A 27,825-nucleotide genomic window follows, 5' to 3' on the forward strand; every position below is an offset into this window, starting at 1 on the left:
ATATTAAGTCTCATGGTTAACTGGAACTGGTAGATGAAAAAACAATACTCCACATACAGATATCACAGATGACCTTCAAGTGAGAAATATCATAACTGGTAAAAAGTGACCTTGCAAAGTGATGAAAGGGTCAACAAGAAAAACATAATCATTCTTAATTTATGTACTTCTAATATTCCTTTGAAATACATAAAAAGAAAGATCCACAATTCATAGTAAAAGATTAAAATTTATTTCAGTCTGAAACATATCAAATTTTTGGACAGAAATTAGTAAATCTATTGACAATTTAAACAACAAGATTACCAATCTTGTTCTACTTGAAGTGCACAAATCACTATATTCCCAAATTGAGAATATAAATTCTTTCCTAGGATATCTAGAACATTCTCTAAACTGATGGGCTGTAAGACCAAAGAGATTTCAGTAATTGTCTTTGTTTCATTTTTAATTGAATACAGATATTTTAATACACTATATCAGATTATGATTTCCCCTTCTTCATCTCTTTCCTCTGCACTTCTCCACCCAACCAAATCTACACCCTTCTTTCTCTCTGACTCACTGGGATACAAGCAGCTATCTGTAGCGGGTCTTTCTTTACAGCTTCAGCTCTCTAATAATGATGTGAACACTTTTTTTTAAATCAATTATGAAAGCTTGGCCTTAGCTTAGGTCTTTTCCCAACTAGCTCTTAAAACTTAAATTAACTTGTTTATATTAATCTACATTTTGAGACATCACTTGTTCATTGCCTTTCCCAGTACCATACTTCAGTCTTCCTCCACATCTGAATGGCCAATCTCCTGTGCCTCAAGCTCTTTCCTAGAGTTTCTATCTCTCCACGGAAGTCCCGCCTGTTTTCTCCGGCCCAACTATGGGCCATCCAGCTAGTTATTAAACCAAGCAAAAGGTGCCTTAGGCAAATGAGGTAAAAACAGGATGCATCTTTACACAATGTACAAAAAGATTAACCCAACATCCATCTAAAAATAATAATAATAAGGTAAAATTAGATAAAGTGAATAAAGCAGAATAGGACAAAAATAAAAAAAACGAATAGAAGAAAAAGAGGTAAAGGAAACACTCTAGAAACATATATAGAGATGCAGAGACATACAAAGAGAAATCCCATAAAAACACAAAACCAGAAACCACACTATGTGCACAAAGGAACTGTAAGGTAGAAAAAAAGTCCTGACAAAGTATTATGACACAAAGAACTTCCCCAAACGCCATTGAGTTCATCTTCTCTTGGCTATCTACTTATGGGCATGTGGTCTTCCCTTAAATGTGGTTTGTATACCCAGTGAGACTCCGTTGGAGGAAACTAATTTTCCCATTTGAAAGCAGTTATCAAGTAGAGCTAACTTCCAGATGTGGTCTTTTGTCCCCATCTCTCAGCACTGGGAACCCCTCAGGCTCTGACCCATGTAGACATATGTGTGTCAATCCTGCTGTGTTTAGAAGGTCTCATTTCCTTGGTGTCCTGTAACACCTCTGGCTCTTCGAATATTTTTCTTCTTCAGGGTTGCCTGAGCCATGAAGGGGGTGAATTTATGGAGACATCCCATTTAGGACTGAAGAGTTCCAAGGTCTCTCTCTCTGTACATTGTCCAGCTGTGGGTCTTTGTATTTATTCTCAGCTGCTGTAAGAGAATTTCCTCCTCTGATGATCCACCAAGACACTACTTTAGTAGAAGAGCAGTATGTGGTCTCCACCGAGGCCAATGGCCTATCTAGTCTCAGGTTCATGACCACTCAGTGTTAGGGATGGGTTTGGTCTTATGGAGTGGGCCTTAAATCCAATCAGATACCCATTTGTTAGTTCCACAAGCTTTGTGTGTGTCAGTATTGCAGTAGCCTGTCTTGCATGCAGGTCACAATTGTAGATAAAAGGGTTTGTAGCTAGGTTGTTCAATCTGCTTTCTTTTAGAACCCAGGACCACCACAATGGCCTGGTCTTCCCCCATCGATTAAGAAAATGGCCAACAACCAGATCTTATGGAGGCATTTTCTCAGTTGAGGTTCTCTCCTCTCAGATGACTCTAGCTTGTGTCAAGTTGGCAGTCTTTTTACATAACATTGGTATCCATGCTAAGAAAATAGAAATTTAAAAACATTAAAACAAAAATAAAACATTAAAACTACTGAAGAATATCATATAATTATAAAAATGACTAATACGCAAAATAGGGCAAAGAAAATATATTTTGGCACACTCTACCTTTTATATTGTGGTAAAACAGCTAATAATTAAATTGAGGATCAGACTGAACACATATTTTCACCACGGTGATGAAAAGAGTCACTAAAGCAACCCAACAGAAGTGAGAGCAAGATGAGCGGGGCAGATCCTGGGCAGCTGGCACAGAAGTGAGGACAGGATGAGCTAGCAAGGATGGCATGGTTGTTTCCTTTCTGCAAGGCACTTGGACTTGCATAGAGACTTAAAAATAAAATTTTAAATTGTGTCAAACATCCCAGAGGCATAGAGTTTGATGCACAAAATAATGTGGTCATTGTTTCGAAGTCAAAATAGCAGGGGCAGTCATAATTTAATGTCTCCATGCCTCATTTATAACAAGTAAACAAGCAGTAACATATATAGCACAAATTGCTAGGACACAAGAGTTACTGAACTTTTATGCCTGAGTAGTAGGAGTGTGAAATGTGTCAAATGCTTTCACAAATAACAACAATTGAGAAGAATGTTAAATTATACCTTGCATTATATCCATTTTTAGGGACATATACTCAGGAGGAATAAACACATATGCATGAGAATGTCCACGTAGCTTAATTCACAATAGCACAAAATGAAAACCCTCAAACATCTATCTCAGTAGGAAAGCTACAGACATGCTTTAGTGGCTTCTTCTTTACAACAAAACAGAAGAGATATGGGCTGTATACAAAAGTGCATGCCCAAAGCTCGTGACGAGAAGCATGGCCAGGGACTTCATGAATCAGGGGTGAGTTCTATACATTCATCTGGGTGCTGGGAATATGTGCGTGTCTATAAGTAAATGTTAAGGGCAAAACACCAGCTGTGCATTTTACTCCATATAAATTATACCTTGATGAATGTAGGAGGGAGACCACTTGTTTATCCTAACCACCCAGAACTGAAATAATAACACAGAAACTGTATTAATTAAAGCACTGCTTGGCTCATTAGCTCTAGCTTCTTATTGGCTAACTCTTATGTATTAATTTAACCCATTTCTATTAATCTGTGTGTCACCATGTGGCTGTGGCTTACCAACTAAAGTTTTGTCTGCCTCCAGCGGGGCTATATGGTTTCTTTTGACTCTGCCTCCTTTCTCCCAGCATTCAGTTTAGTTTTCCCTTCCCAGCTCTGTTCCCCTATAGCACTGCTATAGGCCCAAAGCAGTTCTTTTGTTAACCAATGATATTCACAGCATACAGAGGAGAATCCCATATCAGATGAACATAATAGTGAAAACAGAGAAGTATCTCATTTGGCTGGTAGACAGAACAGTGGAGAAGTGTGTGTGTGTGTGTGTGTGTGTGTGTGTGTGTGTGTGTGTGTGTGTAAGATCATGTTTGTGGAGGAGACACGAGCCCATGTCTACATAGAGGCAGGAGAAAGATACAGGTTTCCTGCTCTGCCCCTTTTCCCTTTACTCCCATAATGCAGGGTCTCTCATTAACACAGAGAATGGCAGTGGATCTCAGAGATCCTCTTGTCCCTGTCTCACCTAGTTCTGGAGGTGTAGGCACATGGACAATCATGACCAGTTCTTTGAAATGGGTGCTGGAGATGTGAACTCAGGACCTCATGTGGAGTCATCACCCCAGACTGGTAAATTTTTCTCATGGTTGCTGATAGCTTCTAGGATGTGAGACAAATGAAGATACTTGCGATCTTTGGTGTCACAGCCATGTTTCACATCATGCCACTTTGATCCCTGGTAGAATGTGAAGCCTGTCCACATTGCTGCCCTTCATACAACACAGCAGCATGCCAGGGAGTGGTGGGGTGCTTTCTTCTTCTTCTGCCCTCCTTTCTTCATGGCCATGAAAGTCAGAACTGACCCTGCTCTAAACATTACTTCTGTATTCAAATTTAGAGGAGAAAACATTTGTTAGGATCCATCCTGTTTAATAGAAAATTAAAAACATGTCCTAAATTCCAATAACAGACATTCTCCAAGGATGGCTAGCTTACTGGACAGTTAAGCTTTGGTAATGGAAGATGGCAATGTTGTGGGGCTAAGAATGATTGAAGCCAGTTATGGCGAAAGATGCTATTTTTCCTCTTTTTTGGCAATTATCTCTCCTATACTAAGAGACTTCTTCTATTCCTGTTACTCAGATCCACAGACTGGGAGCAGCCATGGCATGGCTTCGTCTGCTTTCCATACAAGCAAGCATGCAAACAAGCATGGTCAGTGTTCACTCAGGAAACTGAGGCCACACTGCTCCAGACCTCCTTCCCACTCTTGTTCCCAGATAAATCTGGGAAGTCCTTCCCAGGTCACATCATTGTTCATGGTAGGTAAGGACTCGGAGTGTGCGCTAAGCAGAGTGTCCTGCCAAGGAATGCGGATGTTGTTCTTGGTTTTGTGAGATCTCCCAGCAGCATATCCTGGTAGCTTTGCTTCAGAGGCTCCACTATACCTGAGCAGGCGTCTCCAAGGGATGCCGACACAGAGTTCTAGTCAGATATCATCATAGTGTTCTTCACCACAGAGATGCTATGAGAAAATCATTTAGTTTATTTTTTCTTTGGGACAGGAAAATGTAAACTGCTGACTGACACCTTAACATCATGGTCCTTCCATTCTAGCGTGCCACTTCCAAGTAATGCAGCATCTTATGTCAGTCGGAAAATGGATTCTGACTTCCTATTTTCCACACTGGAAATGCTATGACAGAAGAGAAAATTAACTGTGAGGATATAGAGCAGGAGCAAGGGGGAATGGAGGGTGTTTCTCTAGAGTGGGAATGTAGAGTAGGAGCAAGGGAGAATGGAGGGGGTTCCTCCAGAGCAGGAATGTAGGGCAGGAACAAAGGGAAATGAAGGGGGTTCCTCTAGAGCAGGAATATGGGACTAAGACTTCAGATAATTTCTCTTTGACCTTGATCCAGCATCTCTTGGCTACACCCTCTGTGTAGTGTAGATTTAGGATCTCTATTTCACGTGTCCTTTCTCATTCTACCCCTCCCCCTCCACCTACCAAGGATCTCAAGCAGCCCACGCTGACCTTAGCCCAATATGAAACTTCCGATCTTCCCGTCTGCTTGTCTTGTAAGTTTTGGGATGGCTAGCTTCACTCTTGAGCAAACCCTTTACCAGCTGAGTGACATCAGCTCTGACTGTTAGGGACCTGTAGTACAGCAGCAATATAAGAGACCGTCTACCCCAGTTTTCTGAGGTATCCCTAGAAGACTGTGACCTAGATGAGACTTGAAATCTTCAGTTGTGAGGTCAGAGGACAACACATGGTCACTGTCGTGTAACAACAGCACACCTGATGACTAAAGTTCCAGGGTTTGTTTTCCTCTGGTGCACCCTTTGGAAAGGCTAGCTGGGGAGCATGGGAATGGGCTCCAACATTGTCTGCACTAATTCACTTTTCGTGATGAATACAACTTGGAACAGGTTCCTGTGAACAAGAAAGGTGACAGGGGTGGGTAACTCTGCTTCGCAGGGATAAATGTCAGACCACAGCAATACTTGGGAGAGGGATGTAGAAAGGTCTAACTCAGTTGCACTCTTCCTCTGTGTCCTATTTTGAAATATGCTAAATTATGCATCTAGAGGATGCTCATCTGAGGGCTGAAAGTCTAAGGGTAATACATGGGAAACAGGGAGAGCCCACACTCTGCCTGTTACACATTCATTTATAAATAAAGCCCTGCAAATTTCTCCAAAATTTCCCAAACCACTGAAAACACAACTTTTACATCCTCAAACTGGAAGGATGAGAGAGTAGATGATGCCCACTGGAGACAGCGACAGCAAATGACTGAGACTTACCTCTTCAACAATGCTGCAAAAAGCAACCCTTATTGGCTCCAGAAACGTAATGGTAGTTGTCAAGTTAATAATGCAATTTCTGGTGTAAGAATTTTTAGAATATCCTTTGTGACATTAGAAGTAGAAAATCACTCTACCTGCTGAATCGCTAATGGTCCTTGGTCGCCAAACTTCAAATGCAAATGTCATGCCTGTATTCCAATTGTGAAGCTAATTAGAAGCTGTAGGGTTCTGGTGTTCAGAATCTGAAGGTTCAGAGAACTAACTCTCTTCTACAGAAGCTGGTTCAATGTAGCCCTTCAAAGAAAAAGAGAGACTGCTATAAATATTAAATAAAATGCATTTCAAGGCAATGTAAACTAGCTAACACATAAGTAAAAACTAAGAGAATGACTGTGCAGTTATTTAAGCAGAAAATAAATCTATTACATTTGTTTATTGCGGAGGGGAGTTTGTGTGCTCCGTGATATATCTGTGAGGTCAGAGATCACCTTGTAAGCAATCTGTTCTCTCTACCTGTGGGTCCAGGGATCATCAAGCTTGCTGGCATACGCCTTTGCTCGTCGAACCATCTTCTAGTCCCCAAACCTATTTATTAGATAATTAGTTTTAAAAGATGTATCTAGGGTCTGGAGAGAAGGCTCAGCCATTTAGAACATTGAGACATCTTCCAGCAGATCCTGGTTCTATTCCTGGCACCCACAACATGGATCACAACCTCCTGTTGCACCAGTCAAAGGTGATCTAACACCCTCTTTTGGCCTCCAAGGCCACTGCATGTACATGGTGCAGAAATATATGCATGTAAAACACCCATACATATCGATAAAAATAGTTTTAAAAATTAAAAAATATGGTTGTACATCTTTTATATATGCATACATATGATATTACATGTGTTTTCTTTGGTTTGGCACATAGAAAAACCCCACCATTTTCATTCTCTTACACTTTTAGACAATGATGAAGCATTAAATAACTACTGACCTTTCTTTTTTTTTTTTTGAGACAGGGTTTCTCTGGTTTTAGAGCCTGTCCTGGAACTAGCTCTTGTAGACCAGGCTGGTCTCGAACTCACAGAGACCCGCCTGCCTCTGCCTCCCACGTGTTGGGATTAAAGGCGTGTGCCACCACCGCCTGGCCAACTACTGACATTTCTGACCCTGATTTGTATAGTAATAAAATATTACAAATAAAAACCTCATGTTCCTGTAGTGAACAATGGTTCTCTACTACTCTATTTTTGTTATTGTGGGCAGATATACAACTTAAAACAGCTAATGGTGGCATGCAAGGACAGCTTAATCATAACATAATATAAAAGAGGAAAACTGTACTATCTTGTGTTGATGAATAATCATGATATTAATTCCTTAAATGGCTACTTAATAAGTAATTATTTTTGATCAGCTATTTTCTTTTAATTTTTTAAAAGACTATCAGCAAGACAAAGTCACACAGCAAATTAGTTGTTAGTTCAGTTTTCCAGAATAACTGCTGAAACCTAGAGCATTTTATACATAGAAAACACAAATGAGACAGGATGTGTAAACATACAGTGTTTAAACATTTACATCCATATTTTACAATGAGTTACAGATGTGAAAGAAGTTCTACTCAATCATGCCCTGGGCAACCCTTGAAGGAGCATCTGCCTGTGTGTATGCACAGCCTCGAATGAAGACGCCTGGTGTAAAGAGGACATTGTGTTGGTGGACTAAATAATGAGAGATTCATTTTCTTTTTCTCCCTCTATTTTACAAACACCCCCACACACTGTAGCATTCATCTTTGTTAGACATACCATTTCCAGGTGAGCGGGACTGTGGCACAGAACACTTGGCCACTGATGCTATTATTGCTGGGGTACAAGCAATTATTTCTGCAAAGCAATTTTGTGACATACTGTGAGATTGATAAAAATATTGAACGTTTGACCAGTACTTTTCCTACTGTAGAACTAATTGTACCATGGGGATTATCACATGCCTGCAACTTAAAGTAACATTTAAAGAAATTCCAATTAGCAGATACGTTTCTGGAAATAATTCACAAATTTTAATCAGAATTTTTAATATGTGCCTAGTTACTTCCCTGCTTGCTGATTTGCAGACATTTATCCAGAGCAAAAATAGTACACATGCATCAAGATGCTAGATATAAAGATGCTTACAGTAGAGAAACATAAATAACAAATTATATTTCTGTAATATTTTCAAAGTAGGTTTATATTAATTTTTAAAAATCAACTTCTCCTAGCTGATTGAAAAAAATTATTTTTGCTGACATCGAGTGGTTATAACCTACTATAGAAGTTTATGAATATTAAGAGTTGAAGAATATTCTATTTAGTTGGAATGTTCTATAATATATTTTGGTTTTAAAGTAGTTTATGGTACCTTTCTCCATTGCTTCTCTTGTTAAATGGGTATAAAATGAATAAGAATAGGAATTTGGTGTGGGAGAATGGTCTGTATTCTGTCAATTATATTTTAAATAAACACTGATTGGCCAGTAGCCAGGTAGGAAGTATAGGCAGGACAACCAGACAGGAACTAGAGGCAGGTCAATGAGGACAGGAGAATTCTGGGAAGGAGGAAGCCCATTCCTCCATAGTCCTGTCCAGCCACAGAAGAAGCAAGATGTGATTGTCTCGCTGAAAAAGGTACTGAGCCATGTGGCTAACACAGACAAAAATAATGGGCTAATATAAGTTATAAGAGTTAATAAGAAGCCTGAGCTAATTGGCCAACCAGTTTACAGTCAATATAGACCTCTGTGTGATTTCTTTGGGACTTAACTATCGCAGTAACCAGGCAGGACAGAAACCCCAACAACAGGAACTAAATCTAAACATAAAATGATTGGTTACATTCTAATATTTGCTCCATTTGAGGAAGTACATGTGTGGTTTTGCAAATGTCATGCCTGTATTCCAATTGTGAAGCTAATTAGAAGCTGTAGGATTCATAGGTCCCCAGAGGGGAACCTACTGTTGTTTGTTTGCTAAATGGATAATTATATCTTTATACCATTTATATCCAACTGCCCTGTTTTTTATCTCTCCACACTCATTAGTTAGTGCAGCTCTCAGACCTCACCTGTGAAGCATCTCTGAGCAGTGAACAGTGGTTGACATAGAAACTCAAAACCCATGGAGTGCTCAGCCACAGATGGAAGATCACACCACTTCTCCCAGGCTCACAGACCATCATGGAAGAGGGCTTGAAAAGATTGCAGGAACCAGAGGTCAGAGGTCATGAGAGCAAAACCCTATCTTCTGGAAGAGTCAGGACCACTCTAGAGTACGTAGCTAATGCCAAGAAGTGAATAGATAGCACAAATTAGAATTGGTGAATTCTTAAATTTAAGAAATAAAAATAATACAAAATTTAGGTGATTGGATAGAGGGTGGAGGTGGATCTTGGAGGAGTAAGAGCTGTAGTTGGGGTTCGGTGTGATCAAATATATATTGTGTGAAATTATGAAAAAGTGAAAATATTTCTATTAAAAATCACAAAAATGAGTATAGGTATTAATATTCTCCATTACAATGACTTTGTTTCTTTTCCTGGATACCAACTTACCTTTCATAGCTGGCTCTCCCAACAGGTGAGTTTATAATGTAACAAACCATCCAGGTTTTCCTACCCCAGACTTTTGACTTTCTCTGCAATGCAATCCTAGTATTGCATTGTTTCTAATCAGTAGGAAATGCTAAAGGCATTTATATTTTTAATTATCTGCATGGCAAACAGAAGCATATAACCATTTAAACTGAGATCTCAGCATCTAAACCAGGGGCTTTTACCCCTCCTAATGCTACAACCCTTTAAATATTTTAGTTCCTATTGTTGTAGTGACCCCAACCACAAAATTATTTTTATTTCTACTTCATAACTGTAACCTTGATATTGTTATGCATCATAATGTAAACATCTGTGTTTCTAATCGTTCTTAGGCAATCCCTGTAAAATGGTCATTTGATACCCAAAGGGGTTGAAACCCACAGGATGAGAACACTTGAATTTTAATCTAACAAGCTGTGGCAGACCCTTGTCTCAGAAGAAGTTAGAGTGTGTGCAGCATTTAACACAGCAGATCATGTAAACCTGTGTCTTTGCTGACCACAGTTCATTATCCCTGAAGAGTCACAACTCAGCATGACCTCTCCCCTTGCACGAACATGGCAGTCCCAGTGAGGTAGAGATATAGCAAAGAAGACTGACACTCTCAAGGGATCCTGCATAGATGATAAATTGATACTAAACTGTCTTCCAACAGCAAAATGCAGGCTGGAAAACTGATGGAAGTATTTATTTATCAAAAGTTCTTGAACTTGTGTGTACATGCGCATACATCATATACATATATGTATGTATGTATATATATGTAGATGTATATTTACACACACACATATATATATGCATGAAAGATGACACAAGTTGTGGAAAGGAACAGCTATGGCTGGGGATGCTTTCTCTGGAGCACAGGACTGTATTCCACTTGGACTGGGGCTAGAAGCCGTACTGGCACTGCTCTCTGGCAAAAACTCATCATACAATAGTTAGAAATCAAAGCTGTTTAGTTAAGACATTTATTTACATCTTCCTTCAGTTTCAACAAACATTATGGCGGAATGTTTAAACATACTCTCTGCCAACACTATGTTACTGTTTACTCAAATATGAATGGGCCTTTAAGAGGCTCCTGATGACATCTCCTTCACAGATGGCCCATTGCTCTCTCCACCCATGTGGCTATGGTCAACCCCAAAGCACCATGTGGCATCTGGAGTGAAGTCAGACTCATGCCATGGCCCCAGTCCAGTCTTGTTCATGCAGTCATTGCTGCTGTGTCGAACGTCTCCTATGTCACCCGTGTCTCTGACACAGTCCATGACTTTGGGTTCTTTCTCCAGCTTCTTAGTGACAGTAACACCCAAGAAGCCACTACCTTGGTAGCTTCCTGGACCTACAGCACTCTAAATCCAAGGACTCTGGTGCTAGAGCTGCTACTGTACTCCATGTGTGCCTCCAGGATAGCATGTTGCCATGGTTTGGTTTTGTCCCTGGAAGTCAGCCCATGTCTGACATAGCTAGTAGTGCTAATGATAGTTTTCACAAACCCATGATTTATTTGCCCCAGGAGGACATATTTCTATTGGCTACAAAAATAAACAATGTACCGGAAGTCCATTGAATCATGATATGACATACTATTTTTGCTTCGTAGCATTTAACACAGCTCAACATTCCCAGAAACTTGTCCCTGTCTTCTTAATCTCATACACATTATTCTAGTCACTTAAATGTAAGCTGTCATTTCCAAAACTTTCTGTCGAGATTTCTTTATTCTTTTATACCAGTATTGATGTTGTCAAAGAGCATTTTTGTTCTGAGCTGTTGCTATAACTATTTGCCATATGGAGAACATGTAATGTGCAAACATATACTCCATTAATCTTTGAAGTGATGTCATACTATCTGTTCACACAGCCTATGAAGAAGCTCCTGTAACTAGGGTAGGTCCTTCTCTGGACCCTTAACTGTGGGTTTTAGATGTCTGACTATAGCCACATAAGATAATCTATCAGTTGTGTTTTGAGCTAGATAGTTCATTATCATGGCAAACCAATGTGTTTCTAACTCTCCTCCCACCCTTCAGTTGTTCCTAAACTCCATCTTCATGATGCAACTTGGGAGTGACCAACATCTTCTGTCACTGTGCCCTTCCCACTTTGAGCTTTCCAGTGTTCCTATTGTCCTTGAAAACAAGCCTAGTCCTGCCCTCGCTAGTTACTGTCTGTGTTATTGCTTGTGTGGACATGGTCAGCCTTTCCACAGTTCTTTCCTGCCACTTCCCAGTCATATAGGATTCTTATCTCTCCAATGGCTCCTTTACCCTTTCTGTGTTCTTTTACCACACTTTTGTCTTTTTAGCCCAATTTGTCCATCCTGTCTCCCTCCTCATCCTCTGAGTGATCTCCGTTGTCCTGAGTCACCCACGTCAACTCAGTCTCTACTCTTGTCACTTTCAACTCTTTAAAGAGATCACAGGGCTACAATTCACCTGTAGACTTAATTCTTGCTTATTACTTTCCGTTACTAGTTTCTGGCAGTTGCTACTGCATGCACACGCAAGAGGAGCAAGCCTTGTTTGGCTCTGCTCAGCATTACAGTCACAAGATCCAGAACAATGTGGGTTTCAGAAGAGATACTCAATAAAGCTCTTCAGACATAAATAAGGGCAACATGCATTCTGCTAACCCTCCTTGAAGAGTGAAACAAACAAACAAACAAAAAAAAAAAACGACTAGCATCCTTCTCCAGCCAGTCATCTCCATGCTTACATGAAGCCAGATCAAGCGACCTATGCCATCTGTTTCCAGCCTTTGTCTCCTAGCTAAGACAGGGATGTTGACCTCCCATGTCTTCAGGACACACCATGGTATTGTACATTCTGCAAGCATGAACCCCGCCCGCTGCAGTCTTGCACAGCAGGATTTCGGGGCACAACCTCCCAGCTTGCTGTACACCACAGCAGAATATTTTATTTTCCAATCTTATTCTCTTTAAATGCTTCCCAGATGAGAATGAGATTTTCCAATGAGAGCTCAGTGGCGAGTTCACCAGATCACATGGTCTGAGTGCCTTTATCCCGTCCCATACCTGGAGTAGAACTCTGGTAACTTCATTGTGGCTGATAAGCCATATTATTCTTTGAGACCAGACAACTTAAACATCCTGGGAGTCACACACATACGCTTGCTCCATTTCCCACCTGCCTCCCTCAGTCTGCACTCATCACAGTCAGGAGTGGTTCAGATAAACTTCCACCAATTCAGAAAATACAGTCCCAATAAAACTCTCCTGCCGCCCACCCCAAGCAAAGGGCGTTCTTCATTCCCAGGCAGAGCATTTTGTAAGTTGGAATCGTATCAGTGACAATTATCAAGGAATGGTTTCTAAAATGCTTTCCCTCCTGCACAGCTTGGCAATCCTTCTTTTAAAAAGACATTAACCAAAAGCAATGCTCTGGAAATGTCACTTGGAGCAAGCAATTGAATTAATTTATTTGTTTTATGATATTTTACAGTTAGTCAAGTCAGAGACTTTCATTTTAATTTTTTTGTCTGCTCATTTAGATAATGTTCTAACTGCCATAAATTCCAGGGAGACTGAATACAATATCTTCTAAATATACCCTGCTAATAGCAGCTGGCCTAACTACTCATTGCATGTTTCATCCAGGCACTTGGCTTCCACTCCAAAGGTAATATTTTTGCCAGGAAGAGCTAGCATTGTGCAATTAATGTAAAAGTGAGAAACAGAAGAATCTAGTGTGAATGAGAACGAAGACAGTAGCAGGTGAATTGCTCCTTGGTAGGGCATTGGTAGGATGGAGATATTGTAAATGAAATGGCCTGTATCTTTTTTGGGGGGGGTCTTCTAGCTTATTAATTAATTTATTTTTGACCAAATAAAATATATTATAAGATAAAACAAAAATCATTGCATCAAAGCTAGACAAGGCAAAACAAGAGAAGGAAAAGATCCTCAAGAGAAGGCAAGAAAATTGGCATCCCACTCATTCACAACTCAGGAGTTTCATAAAAGTATTAAACTCCAAGCTATAACACATACACAGAGGACCTGGTGTGCACCCGTGCTGGCCCTGTGCTTGCTGCTTCTGTTTCTAGCAGTTAATATGAGCTTTGCTCAGTTGAGGTTCTCATTCTCCTGGTGTCCTCCCTCCATCCACTCTGACTCTTCCACTTTACCTCCACTTCCACTGAGTTCCCTGAGCTCTGAAGGGATTTGATAGAGACATCTCATTTAGAACCGCTTACTCCAAGGTCTCTCTCTCTCTCTCTCTCTCTCTCTCTCTCTCTCTCTCTCTCTCTCTCTCATTTTCCTTGGTAACATTCTGGGTTACTTGGGGATTTCCATGGGACCCCTTTAACCAACAGCTCAACTGGACATAACCTAGTTCTGGTTCTGGAAGCTTTGTTTGGTGACAAGAAATGGCCAGTTGGGACTCCATCTCTAGTCTCTTTTCCTTTAGAGTCTTTACTAGGATTGCCCTCATGTACTTTAGGAAGGTTCCACTGCACTAGGTTTTCATACCACCCCTCAAATGCTCATCAATTCTAACTGCCTTTCCCCACATTCCCTCCCTCAACTTTACCTCCCCTCCTCCTGACCTGATCCTTCCATTCCCATACCCCTGCCCCCAGCTTACCAATAAAATCTATTCTATATCCTGCTCCTGGCAATGGATATCCATGTGTTCTCATTGGCCCCTTTCTCTATAACTAACCTCTCTAGGTCTTTGCAATGTAGCTTGGTTATCATTTATTTAAAAGCTAACACCCACATTTAAGTGATTACATACTATATCTTTCTGGGTCTGGGTTACCTCACTTAGGATATTTTAAGGTTTTTTCCTGTCCTCCAGGTGTGTCGGAATGTTGAAGGTCTGCTGTGGTAGGATTTGCTATGCTCTTTCGGAGACATACTGCTCCAACTATTAGTAATTGCATTTTTACACTAGTGTCTAGACATCTGGAATTGAAATGAAGATGGGCCTAGATACTGATTTCTGGTTTTTTTCTCTCTGTTGTTAGGTGTTTAGTTCCTCAGTTTCTGTTTCCTCTTTGGATTTTAGGAGAGCGGGATGGCTGTGCTGTCTGGTTGGACATTTTCTTTGGACCTGACAGTTATGGTCACTGGGGTTTCCAGGTAAAATGTGTTTTGGGTATTGGGAGATGACATTTAGGAATAGGGATAGGCTAGGGTTCTGTGGTAGTTCACAGGAGGGAGGAGAGCAGAATGTTCAAGCAAGATCTACTTAGTCTCCTTGGAATAGTGGTAGACTGTGAAGATAGGTCCCCCCAGAAGATCTACTGTAGCACTGGGGATGAGACTGGGGGATTGTATCTGTTCCTCTGGCCTGCTCAACTTGTGTGTTCTCAGGGGGTGCTTATTGGTTTTGGAGGCTGGGAGAATGAATGAGTTGGAAGAAGGAAGTTTGGAGGAGAAGGTCTTTGTGATCCCTTGGAGATGAGGTCAAAGAAGAAAAGGATACCTCAGCAGATAATATCTAATCAATGTCTTAAATACTGCTGGCTACTGGGGATGAGTGGGGGAAGTCACCATGAGTCTTGTTCACAATGCCTTTATTCTGGGGCAAGGAGACTCTGAATACATGTTTAACCATACTCTGCTCTGCAACATGAATGTTCCATGTCCAAGGTTCTGAGCTAACATAACCCCAAGGGACTGAAGTAAGTCCATGGTAGTGAGCTAAGTCTAGAGTGCTATGTGAAGTTCAAGATGCTGAACTACATTCCATGCTTTTGTTAGAATTAATAGTTTTAAGATTATTCTATAGCAGTGTTTGAAGCTGTTTTAGTCAATGTTTACATGTTTTAAAAAAACAACTTTAGTGGACACTGGCAACTCCCACACTGGATCTTGTAACCTAGAACACTCAGATACCTATGGATACCCATGCAATGAACGTTCATAAACCATTGATGTAAACATTTTTCTACTTGATGGAGGCTGTCATGTGCTCATCCATAAAGCAGTGGTCAGGGTTCCATCAGGCTTGTCCTGTGCTGAACAGTGAAGAAAGACTTATTCAAAATTCCCCATCCACTGCTTAGAAGATCAGTCCCACAGGTTCCACCATAGTCAGGGCCTTCTTTTTTGTCACAGTGTGACACTTAAGATCTCGAACTTGGTCCACTTTTACATCCCTTTATGAGTTGTCCAGAGACCGGTCAGCTGACTGCTGCATCCCAACACCTGAACTGCTGCATCCCAACACCAGCCACTTCTGCATCCTCCCTGCATTGTTGCATCCCCACAGCAGCCACTTCTGCATCCTCCCTGCATTGTTGCATCCCCACAGCAGCCACTTCTACATCCTCCCTGCATTGCTGCATCTTCCCTGCACTGCCGCATCCTCCCTGAACTGCCACATCCTTCCTGCACTGCTGCATCCTCCCTGAATTGCTGCATCCCCACAGCAGCCACTTCTGCATCCTCCCTGCATTGCTGCATCCCCACAGCAGCCACTTCTGCATCCTCCCTGCACTGCCGCATCTTCCCTGCACTGCCGCATCCTCCCTGAACTGCCACATCCTTCCTGCACTGCTGCATCCTCCCTGAATTGCTGCATCCCCACAGCAGCCACTTCTGCATCCTCCCTGCATTGCTGCATCCCCACAGCAGCCACTCTGCATCCTCCCTGCACCGCTGCATCTTCCCTGCACTGCCGCATCCTCCCTGCACCACTGCATCCTCCCTGCACTGCTGCATCCTCCCTGCACTGCTGCATCCTCCCTGCACTGCTGCATCCTCCCTGCACTGCTGCATCCCAACACAAGCCACTTCTGCATCCTCCCTGCACCACTGCATCCTCCCTGCACCACTGCATCCTCCCTGCACTGCCGCATCCTCCCTGCACTGCCGCATCCTCCCTGCACTGCTGCATCCTCCCTGCACCACTGCATCCTCCCTGCACTGCTGCATCCCAACACTAGTCAGTTACCTCCACATCTTCTCTGAACATATCTGCTCCTTCTCTCCATGGCCTGTGTTCACACACTGACTTCAATCCACAGGTACTGGCCGAGTGGCTCCCTTTCCAATTCTCTCCATCTTGATCCTTCCCCAGAAGATCACATGTAGGATTCCCTGGTTTTTTTAAAAAGTGATCCTGAAATGCTGGTGGAAGCGGCATCATCGGGTGTGAAATGTAATTTGGAGTAAGGTGACATTTTAAAATCCACCATCTCATTTTTAGCTTAAATCTTCTATGACCCTCTATAAAGGGTCTTTTGTGTATTTGTTGGTTATTATACATTTTACTGTATATTCTACAAATGACATTTAATTTTGTACTGTTTAATAATAAATGCACCTTTATCTTATAAAACAAATGAAATTTAATATGTGTTTTAGAACTTTGTGCACTTGACTTTTAGGAGTAAGTTTCCTTTTGTTCTCCACAATGAAATCAATAGATAAAGTCAAATACATTTAATTTCTTTATGAAACCTATAACTCCAGAAACAATCCCAGAGCAATCAGTTTTCAGTATTATTTTTAGTTTGACCAGTATTCATTTTACTGTGAATTAGATTAAGTAGCCATTCATCTCTGACATGCATCTTGTTTGCCTATGTTTTCTGTTCACATCAATTGTCTCTGAGTATGTTCTTATGTCTTCACATTAGATAAAGTAACCCATATCTCCTACCTATTTAGGCCCTGACCTATACTCATAGTGTTCCAAGAAGATTGAAAATTAGCATATTCTTTTTCAATTCATTAACCTTCAAATTGTGTAAAGTCAAACCTTCTAGTTTTTCTACTTTGTATTTGTTTATAATTTTGTATTTTGAAATAGTGTGGGAAAAGATAAGTTCAGGCTTTACCAACTTTTGAATAAACTATAGTTTTACTTTATTAGGACAAGCTTGGTCTCACATTTTTCAAGCATCAAGCCAGTGCTCTCATATATTCTAGTTTATCAGACGTAACTCTTCCACTCACACAGGTAGTCTGCATCTCCTGTGTCTGCGCCATGCTGAACCATAGGATGAGTGTTTGTGCAACTGTGTAATGAGTTGTCTGGACTGTGGAATTGTTGTCCTGCCAATGAGGCTCCGTGGTCTCAGTTTTCAGTTGAACTGAAAAGCTCCCCTTCAGTGTTCTAAAGGGCTTTACATTATGCACTTGAACACTGCCTCTCCTAAGCATGTTGACATGTTCGTCGTATGAAGTGAGTGTCACCATGAGAACTAGGGGCAGTTTGGGTTAGCTCTTATGGGTTTTGGTATTTTTTTTTGTAGTAACTCGCAATTGTCTACTTCTTCAGCCCCACTACTCACACTCAGATAAGTCACCTCATCTGAGGTAGTGTCTTAGATGAGTTGGGGAAGCCACGGCATGCTGGGTAAACATCTCAGACAGTGATACTGTCTGTGGCATCATTTGCAAAAGTGTTTTCCCATTGTCCTTTCTGATCTTTGTGTCCCATGAACAGAAAGGGGGGTTAACAGTGTCTTCCTGCTGCCCACGTTCAAGGCTCTGAAAGACCTGATGCCTCACTAATATCCAAAATGCCCCTCATCTTCACAAAACTTATGCCAGCATTCCCAAAACTATCTTGCCACATGAACCCACACACACCTTTTCTTAGCACTTTAGGATATTCCTTGATGCCAGCTCCTATCCCCTCCTTCTCCAAGTTTCCTTCCCCTCAAATTTGCACCCCATGCACACAGACTCTGCATGCATTCTCACTCCCCATGAATGCACACTCCCATGCATACACACTCCCATGCATACATACTCCTTATGTACACATATTCCCCATGCACACACACTTCCCATGCATACACACTTCTGATATTACCACTCCCCTTGGCGTCACATTTGTGAAAATTTTCTTAACACCCTGCCTCATCTCTTTTTTCCCATTGGCTCATGACATATTGCTTGGCAGCAATAAGCTCCAGTGTAAAAGTTTCCTTAATGTCACAACCTGGTGACAGCAAGGTCACTGCAAAAACAAAAGACAAACAACAACAACAACAAAAAAACCCATCTCTCGTAGCATCTACTAAAAGAAACTGGCATTGTTCATTTTCCTTGAGGATTACATGGGTAATTCATATAAAGTGATTAGAATGAGCCTTTATGTATGCCAACATGTGACTCTGCCACCTACTTGGATAACTCTGTTTCCACCCCATTGTCTAGGCAATGTGTTACTAACACCAGAGTCACTTTTCCAAAGGCCAGCCCACATCTTGGTGAACAGTGCAGGCTCGCTAAATCTTTTCACCCAAAGAATCACAGTATGGGATATGATTCCTATTGGTGGTATTTTTCATGAGCAGAAGAATATGAGAAATTCTTAGAATGTAACTGAGGAATCGAGTAAATCTCTAGCTGCTACAAATTAAACCCATCCACTATGCCACTTGCTCAAACTAGTTGACTTGCAATGATTAGCTGTAGTACATGAGTACATTTCTCACTAAGAATTAGTGATGTCATTAAAAATATTAAAATTATCTGTGTTTTACACCAACATCACAATTCAAAACCCTAGCTATTTTTTTCAACTACAGCTAGTTTCTATAGTATATTCTGTTTGTTAGTAAACATATCTCTCAATATTTTAGAGCTAGAATAATTTAGTAAATAAAAATTTACCCTATTGTGCTCAAACTTCCCATTAACCTAGTAAAACAGAATTAGTGAATATATTGAAAATTTCGTTAATTGTTTTGATGGATAATAATTATGTAGGCTTAAATTTGGTTGTTCATCTTACCTTTCTGCATTATTTTTTAAAATCACGTCAATTTGTAAAAGTAGAGATATTTATAAGCATTGTTCTTAATTACATGTACTATACAAACAAACTTCCAAATAATTACAAATATTTAGGCATATTGATAAGCACATATTCTGATGATCTAAATAAAGGCATTACTACACAGCCAAAGAAAAGGTCGACTTGAGCTTCTTGTTAATGGTGGGAGGGTAATCTTTGAGATCAGAAAGGCAAGATGCCTGCTTTGGATTTCCAACATTTCAAAAGCTTCTCTGGATACAATCACACTATGAAATAAGTGACACGTTTCTAATGATGTACTAAACCCACCTGCTTGTCATTTTAGAAGTCAAAAAAAAAAAGAAAAGAAAAAGGAAATTTCCAAAGTCCAAGTTTTAGAACATAGTCAAATCATTCTATTTAAGATGGGTGTTTGTTCCTCTTCTAGGAAGTAATAACTTTTGTCCTGGTTGGGTTTTGCTGCTGTGATAAAACACTGGAAGGGAGGATAAAGGATAAAGTAGGAGTAAGGACTGTGTCTGGCTTACATGTCCTGATCATAGTCCATCATTGAGAGGAGACAGGGCAGGAATTCAACCAGGAGCAGAGCAGAGGCTGTAACCGTGGAAGAATGTTGCCTACTGGTTCACTCTCATGGCTTGTTTAGTTTGTTTTCTTACACAACCAAGAACCTCTGTGCAGGTTCCCCTCCCTAGTCTGATGGAGGCGATTCCCTCAGCTGACAGTCTCTCTTCCCAGGTGACTCTAGCTCGTGTCAAGTTGACATATACTAACCAGCCTCACTTTCAACCTTTGAAAAATGTCAAAGCATATGACTGCTCCCCCCACATCCTGTGACTGTTCCCTGCAGAACCGAGCGCTAGGATGTTTCCATCACTTTTTGATGACTTAATAGGTTTCAAAAGAGCTAATTTTTGCACTCTTCAGAATGGCATTAATTGTAGAAAGCAGAGCTGCTTTGATGAATGTCAAGTCTTAAAAATCACCTAAAAATGTCCCAGGTGCTTAGTGACAATCAAAACAGCAAAACTAACAAAGCACAAATGCAATTCACCTTACAGCCAGAGATGCCAACTTTACACTCAGACCTAGGTGGATATTCACATACCTAATGGACACATTTTGTTTGGTTTGGCTTGGTTTTTGACATGGGGTCTCATGTTCCCCAGGCTGGTCTTGAACTCTGGATCCTTTTATCTCCACTTCCCCAAAACTGGATGACAGCTGCATCACACACCTGGCACTCACACATATCCTGGGTCCGTCTTACCTAGGCAGTTGTGGAACTAAATGCCCAACAACACTCAATCATGGAACAAACATTGTTGCAATTTTTCTGTTCCTGCCTCTTAAAATACTCGTGTTTTATGATCTTCTGCATCCTGGGCACTGTATGGTTCCTTACCGTGGGTAGGTAAAGCACTTTAAAATTACTTCCCAGGCTCTATGCTGTTAGGCAGTCTTCTGAAAGCAACTTTACTTCTTTTCAATTCTGTGAACAAATTTCTGCAGGTTTCCAGAACTTATGGAAACTATTGCAATTCCTGATTTTAGTGGTTGCTATAAGTTAAATTTAATAATGCACACACAATCATAAAAGTGCCCTATGAGTGAAGGGTCTCACACACCTGAACTCAGTGCCAAGAAAGAGCAAGCCTCTGCAGATGTAATCCAAAACACTTGGTTAAACTAAGCTCCTAAACCCACAAGACTCAAGACTCTTCTGCAGAGCTGTCCTTCCTTCAAGGCAGCTGTCAGCATTCACTGCCCATGGCCAACCTTGTGGGGCTCACTTAGTAAGAGAAGAATCATCCCAGCAGCCACTTGCCCACTTTTCTAGGAGGCAAAGGAAAAGTCAGAGAAGCAATTTGCTGATGATGGAAGTCAGAGTAATGGTTGGCTTGGCTAATCTTAGCAGCAGGCAATTCATTTAAAGGAGGGCAAAAGTCCTTGGAGACTTGTCAGGTTTAGGGGTGGTGCCTTTGCACCTCTACCTCCTCTCCTTTTCTCATGTATATGTAGGGTATATGTACCGGGAAGACTGTCTATCCATGTACATTCAGGTACACGTGTATGTGAGTGTATATGGGCATGTGCGAGACAGATATTTACAACAGGAATCTGCTCTCCAACAGGATTAACCTTTATGTCTAGACAAGCAGCTTCCTCTAGAGATGGCCTTCCTTGTCTTCTGAAGCTGGAATTACAGGCGTGCCAGCACACCCACCTGAAGCTCAAAGGATTATAACTCTGGTCCTCTTGCTCACCTGGCAAGCACCAAGCCATCTCTCCTCTCTTGGGTACCATTAATGGCAATGTGGTGAAGTCTCACTTCTTGGCTCACTCGCTTCAGGGAAAGGGAGAGCCACACAATAGTAAGCAGTCAGGTCAAAGTGACACATGGTACATTAGTACATATAAAAACAAAGAACTAAGAAACTATGTGGGTTTGTGTTGTGCATATTATTTCAGCTGCTTTCAAAACCACACTGCTGTGGGACAAAGGTCTGTACCCTGTCAATTGCATTTTAATAAAATGCTGATTGGCCAGTAACCAGGCAGGAAATATAGGCAAGGCGACCAGGCAGGAAGTAGAGGTGAGGCAATGAGAACAGGAAAATTCTGGGAAGAGGACTCAATCTGCAATCATCACCCAGACACAGAGGAAGCCAGACACAGAGCAAGCAAGATGAGACTGCCTCGCCAAAAGAAGGTATCAAGCCACATGGCTAACACAGACAAGTATTACGGGCTAATATAAGTTCTAACAGTTAATAAGAAGCCTGAGCTAATAGGCCAATCAGTTTATAATTAATGTAGGCCTCTGTGTGTTTATTGGGACTGAGTGACTTCAAGAACTGGGAAAGACAGAAGCCTCAGTCAGTACCACACCATTCCATGAAACATGTCATTGCCCTGTTTGGATGATAAGAAAAATGACCTCCCATTCTAGATGAAGCAACTTCCTTTTTTTGGCATGAAAACTGAAAGCCCCTCCATGACCTCTGCATTAGCTACTTCCTCCAAGTCCCTGCCCTGGTTGAGTTCTGTCCTGTCTTCCTTTGATCAGGAACTACAGCGCAGAAATGTAAGGCGAATGAACCCTTTCCTCATCAGCCTTTTCTTTGGTCATGGCATTTGTTCTGTTCCAGCAATAGTAACACTAACTAAGTCACCTGGTCTTTTAACTTTTCATATTGCTTAGTGAAATGAAAATTAACGAGAAGGGCTCCAGTGTCCCTGTGGGACCTGTGCCATCTCTGTCCCCGCAGATCCTCGGCTTCACACAGTCGTCTCTTACTACCCTGTTTGGAGGGAAGCTAATTGCCTCTCTGGTGAAAAGAGTCATTCGTCTTGGGGTCTGCATCAGTTTGGGGTGGGAATGCTACTCTCTTCACTGGTCCCATTTGTCTTCACAACCCCTTCCTCCTTCCCGTTAATGGCCTGGAGGAACTCAGTCTAGGAGAGCAACTGGAAACATTTGGTGTTCTAGCTCTGGGGAAATTTCCATGAATACTTTCATCCTTAGGCTTAACCTACTACAAGTAAAGCCTCCTGGGAAAGTAGTTTTAGAAAGATGGATCCTCATATTTTAGCTTTTCTGTAGCCATTGTTCATTTGCTGTGGCTGCTGCTTCAACCTCCATTTTTTTTTTTTTTTGACATCGATTGTTTGAAATCTAGTCAGGTTGTTGTCAGGTTTAGCTTGGTTAAATGTCCAATATGTAGTGATTTAGCTTGGTTAAATGTCCCATATGTAGTGGTTTGAGCCTGCTTGCTCCTTATCCCACTTACACCAAACCCAGCCTAACAACATACCAGAGCCCTGTAATTACGTTTGCTAGTGCCCACACAGGCCAGAGATACTGGATTCCCACACAGCTGGAATTACAGGTGGTTGTTAGACACCCACACCCCCTGTTGGCACTGGGAACCCAACTCAAGTTCTTTGCAAGAGCATTGCACTAAACTGCTGAGTCATCTCTCTGGCCCCACTCACGTTTTCTTGCGACCCTACAGGGAAACCTAAGGGCATTGCCGGTGAACCTCGGCAGAGCCATAGTTCCACATGTCATCTCTTGTCCTCCACACTGAGCCACTGAGGAAGCTACTTGCCTCCCCAGAAGGTTCTGCTGTCTCTCTGACATCTGGACCTCTCCAGCATGTGAGTAATAAACAGTGCCACACTCTATGCTGAGGTACCTGGCCCTATTCATTGCCAAGAGGCAATCATGACATGTGTGTGTGTGTGTGTGTGTGTGTGTGTGTGTGTGTGTGTGTGTGTGAGAGAGAGAGAGAGAGAGAGAGAGAGAGAGAGAGAGAGAGAGAGAGAGAGAGGTGGGGGAGGGGGGTAACAGACAGACAGGGGGACAGAGATTAGAAGAGCATCCTGCTAGAGATAAGACTAACAATCCCCCATCCCCAAATGATGAATGCAGCCCCCGAGCCTAAGTGTTCAGTTCCCCCATTTCTAGTCTCCGAGCTGGAGCCTGAGTCTCGAGTCCGCTGTGAAATGTGTCTTGGGATGGCGAGTGTGCCAGGGGCATGATGTAAACGTTTTCTTCCTGGAATGACCGATCCATTCCCAGCAGACTTTAAATCATGCTCACCGTCCCTTCTCCCCGCTCCCTTGATAATGTATCCTCTCTTTCTTCTGTCCATTAATATTTTTCTGTCCTATTATTTATCATTGTAGTCTAGGGCTGTTGTTTAACTTTCTGGGGCTATTTATGCCATCCGCGTGAGTAATGCCGCATAAAGCAAAGAAGCAAGCTCTACACCGTAGATTAAGGAAGCCTTCTTTATAATCTATGATTAATTGTGAGTGAGGACTCCTTCGATAATAAATTAATACAGAATGTGCTTCGTCCTGTGCTGTGGAGACGTGGAACTCATCAATAGTTCCCTGTACTTCTCCCCAATCAGCATTTTCTAAGTTGCTTTACTGTCTATGACACGCTTTCAAATTTTTCCTTGGCAAGATCATAAAAAGTCTTTCTTCATGGAAAACGATTTAGTATTTTAATCTTAAATATCACATCTAAGTGGCAGTAAATAAGAGTTAATGGAAATTTTCTAATTATTTTGGTCATCTCTAGGCCAGCCATTTTGTTTTGTAAATCAAATTGTATTTTTAATTAGGAAAACGTTGATGTGAACTATTACACAAAAAGACAGATTTACAAAGTTTAAAGCCTAAACTTGAATTCTAATTTTAATGGAACATGCATCAGAAGTTCCTCGCTTGCATGTGTTGGTGTAGTGGCAGTTCATTTGTATTTTAATAAATAAAGCTTTCCTGAGGTTCAGAAAAGTAAAACAGCCACCCTGACCAGCCTTACAGACCAGGCAGCAATGACACACACCTTTAATCCCAGTAGCCACACTAGTTTGCCATAGAAATCGGGTGTTGCAGGCCTTAATCTCAGTGGTGCACACCCTTCATCCCAGAACTAGAGAGGATTATACGGTGGGAGGAGACAGCTCTCAGCCTCAGTTTCATTCTGAGGTTCCTGGAAGTAGAATTGCCATTTCAAACTGAGGTAGAGGTAAGAGCCCGTGGCTGACTGTATTGCTTTTCTGACCTTCAGGTTGAACCCCAATTTCTGGCTCTGAGATTTTATTAATTGTGCTTCATGTTGGTGCTTTTGTGGAATGAGAGGAACTGCACAAGCCACCTGTGTGCTTCAGGGCTGTGTAAGCAGCAGTGTGGTTCTGACCTTGGGAACACATTGCACACTCACATGCACAAACAAGCAGGGTGCAATGGTAATTTACCCCGAGTCTGAGACTGTGTACGTTCATTTGTTGCAAGGAGGAAGGCTTGTTTGTTCCTGGCCTGCCTGGCTAGTTTACACCCAAAGTAACCACACAGAAATTGTATTAATTAAGTTACTGTTTGGCCCATTAGCTCTAGCCTCTTATTGGCTAACTCTCACATCTTGATTTAACCCATTTCTATTAATCTCCATTTCATTATGAGGTCGTGGCCTACCAGAAAAGTTTGAGCATGCCTACCTCCGGCCGTAGATCCATGGCATCTCTCTGACTCTGCCTTTCTTTCTCCCAGAATTCCATTTAATTTTCCCCTGCCTACCTAAGTTCTGCCCTATCAAGGGCCCAAAGCAACCAATGAAAGCAACACAAAGACAGAAGGCCCTCCTACACCATTCAATAGCACCTTTCTCCGCATGCTGTCAGCAAGCTTGAGCTTGGCTGCTGCCCTCTTCAACAGCTGAACAATGGGACCCCTGTTGCTGGAGTTTCTGTCCTGCCCAGTTCCCGCAATCGTTAAGTCCCAAAGAAATCATACAGAGGTCTAACTGCATTATTATTATGATAATTATGATCCTTTCTGCCTGAATTCAGCACACTTCAGCATGGTGGAGTGTAGCTGGAGCCCCTCCTGCCTCAGAGCCATTCAGTGCCCCTAAGCTGCACACAGTTCCAGGCACACAGCAGTCCACATTGCCATCAAGCAAGCCATATCACTTTAATTACAAAAACCCATTCAAAAGCTCTGTCTCCCGCAGGAGCCAGACAGAGATCATGATGGCCTCACAGCCCAGAAAGCCGGCATTTTAAAACAGCCAGTTTTTTTCCTGCTGCTGAGTCAGGAAAGTTTCTTTGCGGCAAGCCACCCACAAACAGCACAAAGCTGTGTTAAACTCTCTCTCTCCTTTTTAAGCCCTCTCAGGTTTTACATGGATCCAGTTTACCACCTTGGAGCACCACTCTGTAGGAGCAGCAGGCCTCCCAGCTCCCGGCCACCCAGCTAGCTTTCCCCGAAATAATTACACACAAACTGTATTCTTAAACACTGCTTGGCCCATTAGCTCTAGCCTCTTACTGGCTAACTCTCACATCTTGATTAACCCATCTCTATTAATAAAGTTAATAAAAATCTAGAAGGTTTCCATTGAGGAAACTGGAAACTGCACATGTGCAAGGGCCTTCATGAGGTGGTGTCTTACCAGGAAGATTCTTAACCTGTGTCCATCTTGGAGAGGAGAGCTATAGCATCTGCTTCACTTCCCTTCCTCCCAGCATGCTGTTCTGTTTACTCCGCCTACCTAATTTTCTGTCCTATCAAAGGTCAAGACAGTTTCTTTATTAACCAATGAAATTAAGACATAGACAGATGACCCTCCTCCATCAGTCTATATTAACTATAACCTAATTGACCCATTAGCTCAGGTGTCTTATTAACTCTTATAACTTATATTGGTCCATTATTCTTGTCTATGTTAGCCACATGGCTCAGTTACTTTTTCAGCAAGGCAGTTACATCTTGCTTCTTCTGTGACTGGGCCAGAATTGCAGAGGAATGGGCTCCCTTCTTCCCAGAATTCTCCTGTTCTCATTAACCAGCCTATACTTCTTGCCTGTATACTGGCCAATCAGCATTTATTTAAAATATAATTTTATTTAAAATATAATTGTCAGAATACAGACAATTGTCCCACACCAGACAAAACTTGAGCAGAATCTTCTGCTGGCCAGGATCTGTCTAAGAACAGGGCAAGCAGAAGTCTCTTGTGTTTGGGATATTTAAAAAATGCTGTGAGTGCCAATCAAGAGCACCCTGTGCTGTGATCTTTTGAGAGCCACTCCCTGATACTTTAGAATGCATCCTCAAACCTGGGGCCAGATAAGACTGTGCCCGCACCAGCATTGGAGGCCCTTGCACATTTGCAGTTTCCAGTTTCCTCAATGGGGACCTTCTAGATTTTGAAACTGTGAGGTTCTGGCTCTGAACTGGTGAAACTTAAATAAAAAGATAAGTTTAGCTGAGTTAAAAGCGAGCAGGACTTACCGGAAGACTTGTGGTAATGAATGTTCAGTAGCATTCCCGACAAGGCTCTGGCAGCAGACGGTCATTAGCCGTTCAGATTGCTGCTTGGAGATGTCTTTAAGGGCTTTGTTTATTCCTGAATTTCAAGTATAAAGGCTTAAACCCACATTTTTAAAAACAATTTTTTTTACATCGGTAAAGTGGACAGTTTTTTCCAATTCTAAATGTTATTCGTTTCCACTCTTAGCAAAGGTTACCAGCGAGTAGGTAACTGTTCATAGAAACTGAGCCTCCAGCAGAACAGAGAACCACAAAGCAGGGCAGGGGCAGGCATCCAAGAAGGGGCAGCCCAGACCAGCAGCCAAGAGGAGGAGCAAGCTGACCAGCAGTGAGGATTTGGGCCTTGAATGTTACTGATTCTCTCCTTTTATTCTTATGCACTCTCAAGCTTTAAAAATTAATGCTTTTAATTTTCTTTTTACATTTAAACTTTTAATGGCCATATAAAATAATGTAGATTGCAAATACAATATGGAGACAGCTTAATGGGAGCATTTTAAAGCATTTTCTTTTTTTTTTTTCCAAAATAAAATGCCATGAAACTGGGAGAGACTGAAGTGGTGGTGTTGACAGCT

At 41.7% G+C, this 27,825-nt stretch overlaps 1 long non-coding RNA gene across 1 annotated transcript; it reads right to left on the bottom strand.

The window, feature by feature from the left end:
- Nucleotides 1-213: 213 nt before the first annotated feature.
- On the bottom strand, nucleotides 214-27,502 carry LOC142842610 (uncharacterized). The gene is made up of 3 exons (XR_012909410.1): nucleotides 27,212-27,502; nucleotides 6,148-6,307; nucleotides 214-2,097 (listed from the first exon to the last, which is right to left on the bottom strand). It is a non-coding gene; the product is annotated as an uncharacterized LOC142842610 (long non-coding RNA).
- Between the last annotated feature and the right edge of the window lie 323 nt (nucleotides 27,503-27,825).

Source organism: Microtus pennsylvanicus, chromosome 1 (genome assembly GCF_037038515.1).
Source record: "Microtus pennsylvanicus isolate mMicPen1 chromosome 1, mMicPen1.hap1, whole genome shotgun sequence".
In the NCBI taxonomy this organism is placed as follows: domain Eukaryota; kingdom Metazoa; phylum Chordata; class Mammalia; order Rodentia; family Cricetidae; genus Microtus; species Microtus pennsylvanicus.